This window comes from Odocoileus virginianus, chromosome 16 (genome assembly GCF_023699985.2).
Source record: "Odocoileus virginianus isolate 20LAN1187 ecotype Illinois chromosome 16, Ovbor_1.2, whole genome shotgun sequence".
Taxonomy (NCBI): domain Eukaryota; kingdom Metazoa; phylum Chordata; class Mammalia; order Artiodactyla; family Cervidae; genus Odocoileus; species Odocoileus virginianus.
In genome coordinates, this window is record NC_069689.1 from 10,733,764 (window position 1) to 10,739,265 (window position 5,502).

The 5,502-nt window shown below is 52.9% G+C and overlaps 1 non-coding gene across 1 annotated transcript; it reads right to left on the reverse strand.

Annotated features, from left to right (window-relative positions):
* Positions 1-716: 716 nt before the first annotated feature.
* Positions 717-789, reverse strand: TRNAG-CCC (transfer RNA glycine (anticodon CCC)). Its single transcript has one exon. It is a non-coding gene; the product is annotated as a tRNA-Gly (tRNA).
* Between the last annotated feature and the right edge of the window lie 4,713 nt (positions 790-5,502).

Consider the following 5,502-nt stretch of genomic DNA (forward strand, 5'->3'; position numbering starts at 1 on the left):
CACTGATTGGCACTCAGGCCTGACTTCATCAGGAAGATGCCACCTCCCGCCTGCTTGGGGCACCCAGGGTGCTCCGGGGGCAGCTGCCAGCCTGCCTGTCACAGCACCATGGTGGGAAGCCGGGCCCGGGGCCGGAGCCCTCACACCTGCTGCCTGATCCAAGGCCGAGGGCCTGGCACTGATAACCACTCATTATACCAGCCAGAGCCCTGTCTTCCTAATAAGGCTCCCTGGGTTGCTGCCTACAAGAAACCCAGTGTTTCCTTCTGGTTCGCTGGAGACAGAGTGAAGGAAATATGCACGTGATGGTGAAAGATGAGTAGGAGTTCGGATAAGCCAGACTCTTGAAGTGTCATTAGAGGCATCTGAACATACCCTTTGCAAACTAAAAACTTCTGCCGAGAGGGTCTGGGCCTTGGGTCTTGCCAGGGTTTTCCTGCCTGCAGCTGCCTCAGAAGACAAGCCCCCAGGGCATGGAAGGGCTTTGGGTAGTGAGCATCTTACAGGGAGAAGGGGGCCTCCCACTTTTCATTACAGCTTATTTCATGTTGACACAGGGCTGCCTGCAGCCACAGAAAGGGGAGTAATTTGTGATGACTGATGACAAATGAACACAAACCATTTTTTAAAAAAATATTTATTTTTATTTATTTAGTTGGCTATGCTGGGTCCTAGTTGTGGCATGTGAACACTCAGCTGTGGCATGTGGGATCTTGTTCCCTGACCAGGGATCAAACCTGGGGCCCCTGCATTGGGAGCACAGAGTCTTAGCCACTGGACCACCAGGGAAGTCCCACGAACCACTTTTAAATGACATTCCAGTGAAGTTGCATCCCAGACTCGGGGGCAGGCATGTCTGAGCGACTGGCAGTACTGTTCTTTGCCTCAGCTTTTGTAGCCCCAGGAACGGGGGGGCTTGCCCTCTGCGAGCATCACCTCCTTCGGCTGCAAGAAGCTGCTCTAGTGCCTGGCTGGTGCCTCTCAGTGAATGTCCAGCTGCCCAGACCTGCTTCCCAGGTGGGTTTAGATGTGGATGGAGCCCCTCCCAACCTCTGAAGACCCTGCTCTAAGACACCTCCTCCAGGAAGTGGACCCCACACCCTCTTGGTTCTCCCCACCACTGCCCACTGCACCAGATAAGGCCATCCCTTTTCCAGGTCTCCGGGGCTTCCTGTGAACTCCTCTCAGGTGAGTCTGACCCTGGGCAGGCATCCAACCTTGTTCCAGCCACTCCAGGCTCCTTTAGCTCCAATCCTGTGGCACCATGGAGAAGCCCTGTAGGACAGGTGTCTCGAGACCACAGAACTAAAGCTGAAGCGCTCAAAACAGCAGTCCTGCAGATCCCAAGGGGTCCGCACGACAAAACTTCCTGGCAGTTCCCAGCAAAATTAAAGAAAAGAGGTCATAACAGATGGCCTGAGAAGATCAGGGCCAGAAAATGGTGGTCCTGGGACCCAACGTGGGTTCACTAAGAATCAGTCCTGTTTCGTTGCCAAGCTGATAGCCAGTGGACAGGCAAACACATAATTTCTGGCTCTTAGTGAGGGATTGAATTACAGACTAGTTATGACCAACCTAGACAGCACATTGAAAAGCAGAAATATTACTTTGTAAACAAAGTCTAGTCAAGGCTATGGTTTTTCCAGTAGTCATGTATGGATGTGAGAGTTGGACTATAAAGAAAGCTGAGTGTTGAAGAATTGATGCTTTTGAACTGTGGTCTTGGAAAAGACTCTTGAGAGTCCCTTGGACTGCAAGGAAATCCAACAAGTCCATCCTAAAGGAGATCAGTCCTAGGTGTTCATTGGAAGGACTGATGCTGAAGCTGAAACTCCAATACTTTGGCCACCTCATGCGAAGAACTGACTCATTGGAAAAGACCCTGATGCTGGGAAAGATTGAGGGCAGGAGGAGAAGGGGACGACAGAGGATGAGGTGGTTGGATGGCATCACCGACTCAATGGATATGAGTTTGGGTAGACTCTGGCAGTTGGTGATGGACAGGGAGGCCTGGCATGCTTCAGTTCATGGGGTCACAAAGAGTCAGACACGATTGAGCGGCTGAACTGAACTGAACTGAACTTGGGCAGCCATGGACTTAAGATGTAGAAATGGGGTTCTTTCATAAAATCACAGAAAGGAATTGGAGATCAGCAATTGTGTCCAAGGACACAGCAGGGACCCTGGGTAGAGGCCTGGCCACCAGGTCCTCTCTGCCCCACTCTGCCCACTGGTTTCCTCCATCATCTGGGGAAAGGCAGCACTCAGAGCCAGAAGGGAATTGCATCTCATGAGTGACTGACCCACTGGGCACAGTGGGGTGGTAGACTTAGCGGGTCCACATTTGTGTTAATTAGACAGGAACCTCCGTCTTGATGACCTGGGAGCATTGCCCTGGCTCTGCACCAGAGGAAGGGGAAGCCAGCCCCAGAAGGACACTCCCATTTCCCAGTGACCCAACTCCAGGGGTGGGGACCCCTGCAGAAGCTGCCCACCCAGAGGCCACCCGGCTCTTGGGGACTGAGTCACATCCTACTGAGTTGCTTGGGAATGGTTTTACTGGTGCAGTTAAAAGTTTAACGAGGTCGTGAAAAAGAAGGGAAACAGTAGATGAGGTAAGCACACGGCAGCACTGTTTCCAGGGAGGGGCTGGCCAGGGAAGACGGCATCCCTTCTGGGTCCTGCCCACGAGGGCCCCAGAAGCTTCCCAGGCATCTCTGGGTGTTGCTGGTCCTCCAAACTTGCCAGAGCTGGGGCCGGTCTGCCTCCTGCCCCGGAAGCAGGAGAGGCAGTTCGGGGAGCCCGAGGAGAGGTAGGAACTCGGGAGGGGAAGGCGGGTCCGGAGGCCCCAGCTGTGATCAGGGCCTCTGATGCTTGGCCTTCGATGGTGTCGTAGCTCTGGTTTTCTAGAGTCTGAGCCCACGGTTCTTATAGCTCCCACAGCCGCCGCTCACATTCAACTTCTGCCTCCGAGACCGAGATCTTTTCTAAGGACCCCCTTGGAAGGTCCTTTCTACTGCTCCCTGAGAGGCGTTGTGTGAAGGCTCTGCTCCAGGCTTCAAGCTATGGTCTGTTCCTTCGGCCTCTTCCCTGGCCCTCCCTCATTCCTCAGTTCTGCATCATGGGGCCAAGAGTGGGAACAGAATGGTTACCCTTTTCTACTCAGGTACCTGAGAGAAAAATGAGCAAAGAAAACCCACTGTCACGTGATCCCTCTCACAGCTACAACAGCTCTGGAGGTCTGGACCTCAGATGCTCATTCAGTTGGCATCAAATTTCATCGAGGAGGGCAAATGTAAGACATGCACAAAACAACCCAAGATAAGTTGAGACTACTTTTTTCCTTTCCTTTTTTTTTTTGTGGTGCCCAAGACTGAGGTTCTTTTTAATATGTCAGGCTTTTCAAAAAATGATTAAAATGCACCAGCTTATTAAATAGAGCCGTTTCAGACTTAATCTAGCAAACTATAACATTTTTATCATTTTTATAAAGCCCTTTTTAATGAAAACCATCTGCAAGGAGACCAAATATCAAGAGTGAAATCATGTTTTCTCTGTATTTGTTATCCCTGAAGATGCTGTTTCCAGACTTTATAGAAATAATAAATTTCATTTAGAAGTTTGGGCCTCCACAGTGGTGCCACACATCTCTGAAATTTCCAATTTACAGCACAAGAAGCTCATCCCGCTGTAATTTTTCATTCTTGCCAGCTCCCGACCACAATTTCATACCTCTTTCATCCCTTTGTAAACGTAGGACTCATGGCAACATTTGACCCAACATGTTTATTTTCTATGAGCTCGAAAAAATGTTGTTCTAATAAGCATAAACTTATTTTCTCGGTGACAAACGTTTGTACCCTGTTGCTCCTGATTCATAGGTCACTGCCCATCGCCGTTTCCCATGAGTGGTGACCCCACCTACTGGGCCTTAGACATGAGGCGTCCCAGCTGGACTCACACTGCCCAGTGTGGAATCTGTATCCAGCGTCCAGGCCTGTCCTGGACACCTCTCCAGTGACACCTCATTAAGACGAGTGAGACTTCCAGCCCCAGAAATTATGGCTGGGCAGAAAGCTACCAAAACACTCCCTCGAAAGTGATGCCTCACGTCTGAGCTCCTCTGGCCTGGCCTTGGGGGGCCACCCAGTGACCACGGGCCTGGCTCCTCATTGGAGGCAGAGGCAGCTGGAGCCTGGGGAGCCCGGTGAGGTGAGCCAGGCCCCGAGGCCCCAGCTAGCAAGGTTGTGACTGGCACGTGTCCAGTCCGAATGAAGCCTGGCTGAGTCAAGGGCCTGTTGGAGGGCCACTCACCTGGTTTTGGCCCTAATGGCTCCCGAAGCCTGGCTGCAGAGTTCAGGTGGGACCCCGAGGTCAGGAAGCCCCTTCGGCTCTTCCTGAAGGGCGGCCTGTTAATTGGGATCTCTAGGGACAAGATGGCTCCCCAGGTTGCTCGGTGGTAAAGAATTTGCCTATCTACAGGAGACATGGGTTCCATCCCTGGGTCAAGAAGATCCCCTGGAGTAGGAAATGGCAACCCACTCCAGTATTCTTGCCTGGAGAATCCCCATGGACAGAGGAGCCTGATGGGCTTACATCAGAGGAGACTTATGGGGTCACAAAGAGTCAGATATGACTGAGCACGCATACATGCAAAGAAGAGGATTTGATAGGATGATGGGGCTGCAGCCCAGGAAGGGTACATCCGATCCACCACAGCAAACATTCCAACCACAGGCAGACTCTGGAGGACAGTCCCACTTGGTTCAGCCATCTAGAAGTAGGGTGACCAAGCATCCTGGTTGGCCAGGGTCTACAGGCTTTCCTGGGGTGTGGAGCTTCCGAGCTAACGCAGGAAAGTCCCGGGCAGACCAGGATGAGTCGGTGGTCACCCTATCCTGGGAGGCGGGCAGCGCCTTTGCCGCCTCCGTTGGTGGAGAGTCACTTTCTGTTGAGCAGGATCCAGGGTGAACAGGTCTCTCCTCTGCCGTGTTCCGGGAGCGTGGATGCCACCGCACTTCCTGTGTGACACAGGAAGTTTCCCCCAGCGGCTTCCACGTGCTGGGGGGAGCTCTCCCACCTCTTCTGCCCCTCGAGTTCGGTAGACCAGCACGTTCCTGCCCACAGTCCTGTTCAGTCCTCATCATCAGGGGACTAGAAACCAGAAGCCCAGTTCTTTAGGGAACTGGTCTTCCCAAGGGTCCAACCATATCACGGGACCCGGAGAGACATGGAAGCCAGAGAAGGCAAGGCTTGCCCAAGGTCGCTCAGAGAGTTAGTGGACAGACTCCAGAGCTCTGACCTCGCAGCCCGTGGCTTTTTCTGCTCCCTCCCATCCCTGGACCTGGCCCCAGCAAACCTCCCCACACACTCTTCCAAGAAGTTAGGCCAACTTTCAGTTCAGCTGAGGTCACCAAGGACCTTGCGCTGCCTCTGTCTCCTCCAGCCTCACGCGCCCCATCAGTGCAAATACCCCCTACCAGACCTACCGCCAAACTAGCA